General features: G+C 32.9%; 1 non-coding gene across 1 annotated transcript; it reads right to left on the reverse strand.

Annotated features, from left to right (window-relative positions):
* Positions 1-329: 329 nt before the first annotated feature.
* On the reverse strand, positions 330-6,579 carry LOC114272291 (protein LAZY 1). Its single transcript, XR_014335585.1, has 7 exons — positions 6,347-6,579; positions 3,657-3,717; positions 2,196-3,021; positions 1,536-1,642; positions 1,117-1,309; positions 823-931; positions 330-511 (listed from the first exon to the last, which is right to left on the reverse strand). It is a non-coding gene; the product is annotated as a protein LAZY 1 (transcript).
* Between the last annotated feature and the right edge of the window lie 6,456 nt (positions 6,580-13,035).

Consider the following 13,035-nt stretch of genomic DNA (forward strand, 5'->3'; position numbering starts at 1 on the left):
AAGTGTGATTAAAAACATTTAGATCACATCTTTTAAGTGTGGTCTTTGAGAGTGTGATTAAAATGGGTCATTTTTAATCACACTTTTAAAGTGTCATTAAAAATGATTTCATCACATCTTTTAAGTGTGATTAATAATATTTAGATCACATCTTTTAAGTGTGATGAATAATATTTAGATCACATCTTTTAAGTGTGATTAATAACTAATAAAACCTGTGATAAAAAAAAGAATTTGACATATTTGAAGAATAATCAATATTATTTTTATACGGGCATTTCAAGAATGTAATACACACTATATACTATACTTTGAATCACAATCACATATTGAATGGAATAACGTCATATATTTCATAAATGAAAGTTAAATATGTTCAAAAGTATATACAGAGGAATCAAATAAAAAGTTTTTACATTGTGCTTACATATATTAAAAAATGAAAAAACTTGCAAAATTAAGTTCTTGAATTCTTTGACCATATTTTGCATCTCTCCAAGAAATTTCTAACCTGAAAAATGAAAACACAAATTAATTCAGAAACCGCTAGAAGCATATGAATAAACTAACTATTTTTAGAGATTGTTCTAGTCTCACAAAAGATAAAATCCGACTGATCACACCCCTTCAAATGTCTTAACATTAAATACCTCTAGCATGACATGAAGCGTGTAAAAATAAAATGTCAATTTTTACCCACATAAATTGCAAGTTTAACAGAAATTTTACTATAACCAACAACTTAGTTTAAGAGGCTCTACCAATCTCAAATATTTAATGTTCTACAAAAGAAATGCAATTGAATATTAATTGTGCAAATACCTTGAGTGCATTTCAGATATCAGTGACCATTCTTCATCATCTTCTCCATCATCTTCTCCATTTGAGCTCCTAGAAACTTCTGAACGCTTGGGAGGTTGGCCAGAGTTTCCTTAGAAAGAAGAAAAACAACTCAACTCCTTGGGTATACACATACTGGTAATTGCACATTTGTAAAAAATATTCTAGATACCATCATATACAAAGTCACATAGAGATATAATCCTAAAGTATAACTTGGGGGGTTCAAAATTCCCATATTAGAATTGACTGCCATTTGCAAATTAGCACAATTACCTTCCATGAAGAACATTGACATTATCTTTTGTGGAATTCGGCCAGATATCCAGTTCAAATTAACAACTCTCTGCAATGCTTGTATGATCGGGACATCACTGCAGTCACTCCTTAGTTGATTTCCCGTTGGATACAAATTATGGCCCGTTTATACAAAATAGTGAGATAAATGAGCTGTCATATCATGATAAATCTGATATATTTACAAATAAAAGGCAAACAATAACTATTTAGTCTCAAAATGAAAATTAAATATAGAATACACAGTTATATAATGGCATGTCCAACCCTTGACTGAAACCTATATCAAATTTAAATTTGGGTAAAAATCACTCAAAAATCTCTCCACTCAAACTCAAACTTCTTTTGAGTAAGAGAGATCGTAAAATGTTCTAGGACAAGGAGATGGTCTTGTTCACCTGCAGGACCAAAAAGCAAAATTCTTGGGCTTACAGCGGAATCCTTGGACTCACTATGCTTTATGTGTAGAACAAAGGATGCCAACAGATAATATTTTGTCCTATCACTGAAAGAAATGAAAAATTGAAATTTCCATTACTAGCTTGCAATGAAGTATTAAAACCCATGGAAAACCATAGCAGCCCCTATAAATGAGACTAACATAGTCAAGTAAATGAGCTTAAATTAGAACTACAAAGTACAATTGTCGATCAACCTGTTGCATAGGCAGAAAAGGGAGCATGTAACCGTAACTGGAGAGCATGTAACCATAACTGGAGAACACTTAAGTTAAACAAGTTCTTAAAGATGAACAAGCACATTCAGTACACTATAAGGGTATAATGGCATCTCAACACTCCAAGAAAGTTTGCAATAGTCCCACGTAGTGAAACCACTACATAGATCAAATGACTGAAGTAAAATAAGTAAAATGCCTTTTTGACACTATATGTTTCCATTTTGTCTCACATAATATATTAAAAATAATATAAAAAAAAAAATTGACCTTTTTTTGCAGAGTTTGCATACCTTAAATTTGAGATTTGTTGGGTCCGGCATTTTGATATGCATTGCACCCAAGTTCATGTAATAGAGGTCTAAACTAGAAGTACACATACCTTATGCAGTTTTGTCTCAGATGAAGCAGAGTCAACATTTCCCCCAGTTGATGTGGTGGAGCTCCGAGAAGAACCATGAACCATTCTTTTCTTCAGCATCTTTTTCATAAGGTGTATGGCTGATTTATCTGTCTCATTTTCTGTCCGTTTTTCTCCCTCTCGCTTTTGGCTACATAATTTTCCTCTGCTATTTTTGTCCTCTGAAACAGCTCCCCAAGCGATGTTCTATGTTCCTTCTTTACCACTGTGGTTGTTTCTGGCAACTCAATTGCTGATCCAAACAGATAGCTCTGGAGTGGACAGATTGTTGTTCCATTCCCACTGGTCTCTGTGCCTTCCAATGGCTTTTCTCTAAGTGTAATGGTGCTACCATGGCAGCTTCTTCCAGTGTTAACATAAATGTTTCTTCCAGTACTAACATGACTGTTTCTCCCAGATGAGTCATTGCAACCGTCTCCTTCAGCCCCTATCACCTTCTCCTACTCATCATTAATAAGCTTCAGTTCATTCTCTGTTACTTCTGTTTCTTTTTCAGTTATGTTCTCAACTGATATGGCAAATGTTGGCATTGATGGGTCTGTGCTGACTGGGTCTGAACCAAGAGTACCTATGGTAAGGAAGCCATGCAAGAGCTCGGAAATCACAACTGAAGATTCTTCTTCAAAGTCATCTGCTTCTACTCTTGCTGCTTCTAGGCTGGCAAATGATTTTCGCAGATGGTTGTCTCTTTGTGCTTTGCCTAAGGATTTAGTGCCAAAATTTGACTTTGGGTAGTACTGTTGGTCATCCAGTGATGGCTGCCCTGAAAGACAAGTACAAGAATTCCCTGACAGAAGAAATGTTAAATAATTGGGATAATGGTGACGTTAGTTGGGAGGGATGTCATGTAGGTTTGTGTTTTCAAATGCATCTCAAAAGAATTAATGGCATATTATGCTTTGCTGTTGTTTTAAATATTATGGATCATGACTCATGGGCTTGTTGATGCTTACCATTATCTCAATTTTTAGTACAGGAATCGGGGACGTGTAGAAATAGCAATGAAGGAATATTGATTGGGAAAACAATTAGCTTTATACTCAAAGGGAATGTCAAGTGTAACAATCTTACAGTATGTAGTTCATTCAGTTGAACTTGAAGCTGTACTCCAACTATAAATAAGCATGCGGCATGGAGAGTTGCTAAGTACACAGGTCTTATGCGGTTAATTATTTCCAGGTATGTAACAGCTACTTTGCTTTGAAGCTGTCTTTCCTAAACAACACCTGACTTATCGAATTTCCAGTGATCTACTGATTATGCTACTAGATTATATTGGTCTTACCACAAATATTATAATGACTACTCATGATTATGTTTAATATTGCACTTACAGTCTGACTCTAATATGTGCACCAATCTTTTCATTATTGCTTTAGCAAAGCGTTAGCAGAAAAATATGTAAGGGTATACATGACTTACCTACACTAAAATCCTTCAGTGGTTCATTGGCCCGAAACTTGCGATGCATCCAACCAAGTAACTGCAATCAAGATATATGAAAATATGAACTCAGAAAATATTAAGAACAGTTTTCATCATCCAAATTTCAACATAAATTGGAGTTACATTCATTTTTTTGATCTTTCTTCAGAGTGCTTGATTTAGATCACTTCGGCAGTAGGAGGAAGTGAGAGACGGTGTGCTTTTCGTATTAAGGACTATGACTATTTAATGAATGTGACGCGAAAAATGTGTCTTGAAAGGCTCCAAGGACCTCAGATTAAGGCAGGTAGAGAGAAACATTGAGAAAGTTACAAGATTTGGTTGGCTATTTTGTGTCAAAATCGAATAATGTCGCCTAATGGGAAGTGGGGTCAAAGGACCCCATGAGCTCATGATTTTATCTGGCTGTGCACTTGTGAGGTTGGTCTCCTGGTTTAGTACATGGTTAGCGGTTTGGTCTGCACCTATCAGAACACATGCCTTCTTATAGTTATGTCATTGGACTTCCCAATTTGAGTGGAGTCCAGAGCTATGTTACATTGATTATTATCATGCTTTATTATAACATTCTTAGTAGTTATGATATGGTAAATTGTAACATTACTAGATTGCTATAAAAACAATTTCATAGCATTAACAAAATGTTATCCTTTGGTATTTTTAGTAACTTTTAACTATTTCATAGCATTCAAAAATTGTTATAATATATTCACGATAGCGTTCAACGATAACATTCGATAAATGTTATTAAAAATGATACACTTTTAATAACATGGGCAAACATAGCATTCCAACGAATGCTATTGCTTACTTTTGATAGCATTCATCGAATGCTATAAAATGTGTTTTTTGTTGTAGTGTGATGAAAAGAAAAATGTTTCGCATCCAATCCAATGTCTACAAGCAAACTGATCAGTTGAACTTTTATCAATTTCAGTGTAAATGTGTGCTTCCATTTAGATCATTATATTACCTATCTTGCAGTAGAAGGGAACTAGTCAACATCTTATATAAGAACTAGTTATCAAGTTCAAAAGTACTATGGAATATGCTAACATACTCAAAAGCTGAATTATGATAAGAGATCTGCAGTGGATGTTAGAACATAGAATAAGTACATAAAATGACTATACAGGAAAGATTACAATTGTGCGGAAGGCTTCTACCATAAATAATATGGAAAATTGTCAAATGAGATCTGTAGTTCTCTACCATCAATAATGGGATCAAATAGGAAAATGCAAATAAATAAACAATGCTCAAATTCAAAGTGGACCCACCAAATCAAATCAATTGGTTCATGCAATTAGAAGAATATAGAAGTACCTCTTAATTTGTGCAGGAGCAATTAATAAAACTTGTCTGGTTGAATAGAGTACAAAAGGAACTGCAAACAAGCAAAATGATCTAATTTTTTTTGCTTAAATAGACAAAAAGTAATTAAAAAAGACAACCAAACAATTCCTAAGTTAGGAAAGGCAAAAAGATAACATGGATAATTGTATACCTCAAGAACCATGATCACAAATTCCTGAATGCTCCCACTAATGCTAGAAGATACCAAATTACAAAATGTCTATCATAGGTGGGTTTGGGAAGATTCATTACTCATAAATACTTGAGTCAATAAGCCAACTATAATGAAACATTACTTATTAGAGAACACACAAAAAGCTTTCTGACATGGACAACACAATAAAATGAATAATATATTAGCATGACATAATATTTATTCTACTTTGCAGGAAAATTATACACAACTGAGATTAGAAGAAAAATATAACCAGAAAGGCCTTTCTTCCATATAAAATAAACAACAAAATTAAAACTCTCCCCAACTTCAACAACCATGTACTTTCTTTAATTTAAAGGGAAAAAGAAAAAAAGAAAAGACAAAAACAGAGTAGCACTTTGTATCACATCCTTAAACCACATGCATTGTTCAGCAAACATTTATGTTATACAAAATCTTTAACAGCAGAAATTAATTACTAAGACTCTCTGTTGTTTATTAAAATTTTGATCAATGAAAACCACTTAAAATTCCACTCTAGTAAACCATATAGTAATAAAAATAACAAAATGACTCTTAACAACATGTATAGCCACAACTGAAGCTAATGGATCATACGCAACTACAATTTTTGAAAACAAGAAAATCAAAATCAAGCAAAAACATATATACAAATCAAAACTGAAGCTTTTGAAAAAGGACCAAGGTGTGTTTACCTCCAAATAAAATGAACACAAGAAATAACAGAACTGAGATGACAAATCTCATCTTTGCAATGCCATTGTGACATTTTGTCGAGCACCTTGCAGACACAAAAAGTATATAGCATGACTCATCTTTGCTATACACAGAGAAACTATACAGACGAGAGAAAAAACAATCCAAAATCAGCAAATAAAGATCATTTCGAAACCCCTTTCAGAAAATAAAATCAGCAAATATAGATGACAAACCATTTTTGAAACGGTGCAATGATAGAAACCATTCCGAAACCCCTTTCAGAAAATAAAGATCATTTCAGAAACCCATTTCAATCATGGAAGAAATTTAAAAATCAAACCATTTCAGAACTGAATTCAAACCTATTTCACTCATCAGATCAGAGAAGAACCAGATTTCAGAAAAATAGAGAGAGAAATGGAAGTTTTCTTACCTGTGATAATGGTGGCCCAGAGCAAGAGCTACGAAACCTAAGTCCAAGACCTGGACTGTGGCTGTTCTTCTCCTTCCCCCTCATTCTCACGGCTGCGGAGGCTGTGTTAATAAGAACTTAGGTTTTTATTTATTTATGTATTTATATTATTAACCCTAAAATAATTACTCTCCTTGTTTTTATTATTATTATTATTAGCCTGGTGGACTTTCATAATAAATTTATTTAAAGTTTAAGATTAATTAAATTATCTTTTAACAATATTTAATTTAGAGATGAAAGATTATTTTCTTCATTAAAAGGTACATCTTTTGTGATAAAATTTATTTTCATCATTAGTTAAAGACTCTTTTTGTTGTATGTTCAAGAGATTGATGGCGAGCTTGAGGCCTTCAGTGACTAAAGAGGAGAATAGGAAGAAGCTGAAGGAGACAATTTCGAAGACTAGAAGCTTCTTGCCGGCGACGATGCCGACGTCGCAAACGGAGGGCTTTTCGAGGCGATGATGGTTTGGGGTGATAAGAGAGATGCCTCCGAAAACGGCGATCGTAAGAAACACTCTGCCCCCAACAGTATTGAATGCACTCCATCTAGGAATGGCAACGGGGTGGGGCCGAGGAACACACTCCCCGTTCCCGATCTCCGATGGTCGAATTTCCCCCGACCCGGCCCCGATCCCCGACGGGGAACCTATCACTGCCCCCACCCCCGCCCCCAACGGGGATCGGGTTTCCCTGACCCCGAGCATTCCCCGGCTAAAAAAAAAAATTCAAAAAATACAACAACAACATCATCATCCGACAGATCTGAAACAGATCTAAAAAGAAAAAAAAAATTGTGAAACAGATCTATCTGATCTGAAACAAATCTGAAAACAAGAAAAAAAATTCAGAAAATACAACAACATCATCATCATCCGAGGCAGATCTAAAACAGACCTAAAAACAAAAACAAAAAATTATGAAACAGATCTGAGACAGATCTGAAACATATCTGAAAACAAAAACAAAAAAAAGATCTGATCTGATGAGAGATGCGGTGGTGGTGGTGGTAGTGCGAGCTGGATGGCGGTGGTGGTCGGCGACGTCAAGAAGAGAGGGAATGGATGAGAGACGCGGTGGTGGTGGTGGTGGTACAAGCTAGACGACAATGGTGGTCGGCGACGTCGAGAAGAGAGGGAGTGGATGAGATGAGAGACGCGGTGTGGTGGCGGTAGATATGAGAGAGAGAGAGAGAGAGAGAAGTCAGTGAGCTAGAGAGAGATGAGAGACGGAGACGGGGTGTAGAGAGAGATGAGATCTGAGGTGAAATAAGGGTAAAGTATATATATATATATAAGGGTAAAATTGTAATTTAACATCGGGGATAAACCGGGCCGGGGATCGGGGATGGGGTCGGTCGGGTACAAGGCTAGGACACTGATCCCCGTCCCCTGCCCAAATCTGTTCGGGGATTGATTTTTAAATACCATCCTCATCTCGTCGGAGGTATTTTTCGAAGAAAACCCGCTCAATTCGGGGTCGGGGGGTCGGGTCCCCATCGGGCCAGTTTCAAATTGCCATCCCTAACTCCATCTCTCTCTCTCTCTCTCTTGCGCCTTGTGATGAACCCTAACCTTCTACTTTCCTTTTGATTAGAAGTAGCCAACGAGTTAAATGTATTTTGAATTTTTTTTTTTAATTTGTGTTTTGGTATTGGGACTTTTTTTTTTTAAAAAAAAAAATGGGAATTGTATATTTTATATACAAATCAAATTGGAATATTTTATACAAACACACCTATTTGGGGGGTGTGATTAAATATATATATATATATAATCACACTTATTTAAAAAGTGTGATTAAAAAGTAATAATGTATATAATCACACTTTAATTAGAAGGTGTGATTAAAAAATATATAAATAATCACACTTTAATTAGAATGTGTGATTAAAAAATATATATATAATCATACTAATTTAAAAAGTGTGATTAAAAAGTAGTAATGTATATATAATCACACTTTAATTAGAATGTGTGATTAAAAAATATATAAATAATCACATTTGAATTAGAATGTGTGATTAAAAAATATATATATAATCACACTAATTTAAAAAGTGTGATTAAAAAGTAGTAATGTATATATAATCACACTTCAATTAGAAGGTGTGATTAAAAAATATATAAATAATCACACTTTAATTAGAATGTGTGATTAAAAAATATATATATAATCACACTTATTTAAAAAGTGTGATTAAAAAGTAATAGTGTATATATAATCACACTTTAATTAGAAGGTGTGATTAAAAAATATATAAATAATCACACTTTAATTAGAATGTGTGATTAAAAAATATATATATATAATCACACTTATTTAAAAAGTGTGATTAAAAAGTAGTAGTGTATATATAATCACACTTTAACTAGAAGGTGTGATAAAAAATATATATATATATAATCACACTTAATTGAAAAGTGACATAAAAAATAAATATTATCACACTCAATCAAATTAAGTGTGATTAAAATATCAATCTAATTTTTTTGATCACACTTCCAATAAAAGTGAGATATATTTTTTTGTCAAAGTGTGATCTTTAACTATTTTTGTAGTAGTGACGTTTAATTGTTTGATCCTTTTAAAATGTGATCGGTAATAACCACCTTGGGAGTTGTTATTATTTATTATATAGGATTATAATAAATATTTGATGGTTGATTTTATGGTGTGTACCATTAAACGCAATATATTTTGTGGTGAGAAAATATTATATTTACTTTTGTCATTAAAGATGTTGAAATGTATTTTTAATTGATATATATATATATATATATATATATATATAGTTAGATATTTGTTTCGTTAAAACAAAAAAAAAAAAGGAAATATCTATAAATAGTAACCAAATAGATATTTTGTTTAACTTTTAGGAATTCTTAGAGTTCTTGCCCTGAGGAAACAAGAGAAAAGAGGTTCCAAGTTAGTTTTTCTTGGGTTTGATATAGTATAAGTCATTTTGGACCCCTAGTGCTTTGGATCAAAACGTAAGGGGCGGAAAAGGCGTCGTTTGGGTTCGAGCAGATTTAATTTCTATTGCCAAAAAATTTGAAAGCTTCTTGGCTTGAGGTAGAGATTTTTCCTACACTTTTTTATGTACTTTTACTTAATTATATGGAGCTTAGAGTTGTATATAATTTAATTAGAGTTTTTGAAAAATTTGTGATTTATTTGCTTAAAAGGGAAATTTTGAGAAAAATAAAGAGTTGATGCCCAAATTGCAAAAGTGTAAACTTGGAATATGTTTGTAAGGTTATGAAAGAGCTATGTTTTAAATTTGAACAAAAACGGACTTTGATTCGATCGGTTTTGAAATTTTTTTTGGTTTGCGACCAAAAGAGCATTTTTAAAGAAAACAAAGGAATTATGTTTAATTTTTGGGGCTTTTGATCAAAATATGATGTCATAGTTGAATAATGCTTGGAGAATGAGTTTGGAAAGAGAATGATGTTTTCTTGGGCATTAACGGTATTATTTTGCTCAGTGTATCTGTTGGAATAAAATTGACACGGTTAGAAATGGACCTTGAGAGGTTATCGGACGTGATTGTGATATGAAAACTAGTGTAGTTGTTCATATTTGATGAGATGTGGAATAGATTGTCTTTATCGAAATTTTTGAAATTTAATTGTTTAAATATCTGTTTAGAAATATTTGTTTTGGGCTATCGGTGGAGGATAGCCATGATTGTTATAGAAATGCATGAGGGAAATTGAACCACATTCCCCATTTGTTGCATTGGACATTGCATTACATTCATTTCATTGGAAATGTATCTGTTTTTGAGAAATGTTTGGAAATGTATCTATTTGCGAAAAGATGAATACTTGGTGAATCTGGGTAGAGGGTGTGGAACCGCATGGTTTGGTATCGAGCCTTCTAGTTTACTGGTAAAAATGACAGTGGTAATGCATTAGGGCCTACTTGCAGACACTCACCTAGAGATTCACAGAGCATGTATTCATGTAACAGATATGGTTTAAAATATGAATGGTTTTATATCTGTTGTTGCATCTCAGCATTGCATGCTTTATAAAAAGAGAGATAAACTATTTTATCATGAGCATGGCATGGGTATTCTCCTCTTTAGTCTTGTCATGGTCCATATGTTGTGTAGTATATCTCTACTGGGCTATGACTCACCATATAAGGGAAACCATTTCAGGTGCAGGTGATACGCCTCCGCCAAGGCATTGACTTGGGAGGACTCGGAGCTGAGGTTTCATTTTTGTTTTATGGTTATTTGTTGAATGTAAGACCAAGGTTGTATTTGCGTCGAGTTGAAACTCTATTTTGTGTAACTATGAATGTTCTTGGATAAATTTGTAAACCTGTAGGGCACTTATTATCTGTTTGGTTTCCATTTCATACTTGTTATAAAATGCATCCTTGGGATTAGAACTTGGGCATTGAGATGTGAATAGCATGTATTTGGCATTTGGGATTTAATGGAAATGGTATCGAGCCTTCTAGTTTACTGGTAAAAATGACAGTGGTAATGCATTAGGGCCTACTTGCAGACACTCACCTAGAGATTCACAGAGCATGTATTCATGTAACAGATATGGTTTAAAATATGAATGGTTTTATATCTGTTGTTGCATCTCAGCATTGCATGCTTTATAAAAAGAGAGATAAACTGTTTTATCATGAGCATGGCATGGGTATTCTCCTCTTTAGTCTTGTCATGGTCCATATGTTGTGTAGTATATCTCTACTGGGCTATGACTCACCATATAAGGGAAATCATTTCAGGTGCAGGTGATACGCCTCCGCCAAGGCATTGACTTGGGAGGACTCGGAGCTGAGGTTTCATTTTTGTTTTATGGTTATTTGTTGAATGTAAGACCAAGGTTGTATTTGCGTCGAGTTGAAACTCTATTTTGTGTAACTATGAATGTTCTTGGATAAATTTGTAAACCTGTAGGGCACTTATTATCTGTTTGGTTTCCATTTCATACTTGTTATAAAATGCATCCTTGGGATTAGAACTTGGGCATTGAGATGTGAATAGCATGTATTTGGCATTTGGGATTTAATGGAAATGAATGTATGAAATAGTTAGCTATATATATGTGTTTGTCTATCAAATGGGTTTTGTTGCATAAATAGATATACCCTGCCTAATTTTCGAGGCGTTACAATGGGTGACTTGACATGCGTTTGCAGCTTGTCAGGGGCATTATTGAGAACAACTTCACATAAGGCACTTTTCAAGGGTTGTCTATATCAAGTAATATTTCCCACAATGTACGGCAATGAGAAAGTTCAACGTATATCTTCTCATTAGGCCTCGTTTGGCAACCAAACGTTTTAGTCAAAAAATTATTAAATTAGCTAAAAAGCCAACAATCCATACCAAAAAGTCAAAAGATTCTCTTTTCTCTCTACGTTTTGCACATCTTTTCGTAAAAAGTCAAAAAGTCATCACAAACACACTAGTTTTTTTTAACTCATATTTTAGCCAAATAGCCAAAAAGTTACTAAATTAGCATGTTCCCAAACAAGGCCTTATAATTGGATTCATCACATCCAAAATCTGAAAGAGAAGTAGACAAGCTTTAAGAAAATAACATTTGGAAAAAAAAAAAAAATACTTTACCAAAAACTCTTGTTTAATTTGCATTAATTTTTTTAAAATTGAGTTTTTATTTTTATTTTTATTTTTATTTTTTATTTCTAATAATTTTTTTAATATTATTAATTTTTTTTTTTTACTTTCTAAATGCACCTATTATAGATATACTTAAAAAGTAAAATATTTGTAAATTTTTTTTTAAAAAAAAATTCACTAAATATAAAAAAATGTAAAAATTTAGTATATTTTCATATTGTTGTGTATTTAGTGATTTTTTTAAATATTTTTCAAAAATATTTTTTTTAGTTGCATCTACAGAAGTAAAAATTTCTTAAAATATTAAAAACATTACTAAAAAAGGTTTAAAAAAAAAAAAACTTAATTTTAAAAAATCAATCAAAACCAAACAAGTTTGGGTCCTATTGCTTCACAGTTAATGTATTATTTTATTTTATTTTTTGAACATTTAGGGTGATCATAATTGTACAATATTGCTTTTCTTAAAACAATATTTACCCCCAGTTGGTGTCCATTAATACTAACAAATTGCTTCTGAAGCTCATATTAAGTTTGCAAATCTACCAAGAGACTAGAAACCTATTTCAGCAGAAAATTAGAATGCAAAATAAGCTTTGACAACAGGCTTTGCCAAAAATAAATTAAGGTTCGTTTGAAAATTAGCTTTTTTAGTGTTTTTTTTTTTTTTTTTTTTTAGAAAAAAAGATGTAAAAAAAATAGAAAAAATAAATTGACTTTTTGTAATGATTTTTTTACTAAAATATTATCATCCAAAACCGAAGAAACATGATTGTAAACATAAAGGAATAATGGTGTAAATAATTGATTTAGCCTTATTGCCTGGTTTTCTTAAAAACAAGTGAAACAAATTTTAAAAACTCCCAAACTAGAAATATTTTTATCCTATATTTCAAAAATGTTCCAATGCGGCCACCCCCACTACCTGCCACTACCACCGCCCACTTTCAACTACCCCAACACCGGTCTCTGCCAACATCCCCATCTCTTATCATTAATTTCGTCAGCTCATTAAACATGTTATTATT

This window comes from Camellia sinensis, chromosome 7 (genome assembly GCF_055761805.1).
Source record: "Camellia sinensis isolate YWXY chromosome 7, ASM5576180v1, whole genome shotgun sequence".
Lineage (NCBI taxonomy): Eukaryota > Viridiplantae > Streptophyta > Magnoliopsida > Ericales > Theaceae > Camellia > Camellia sinensis.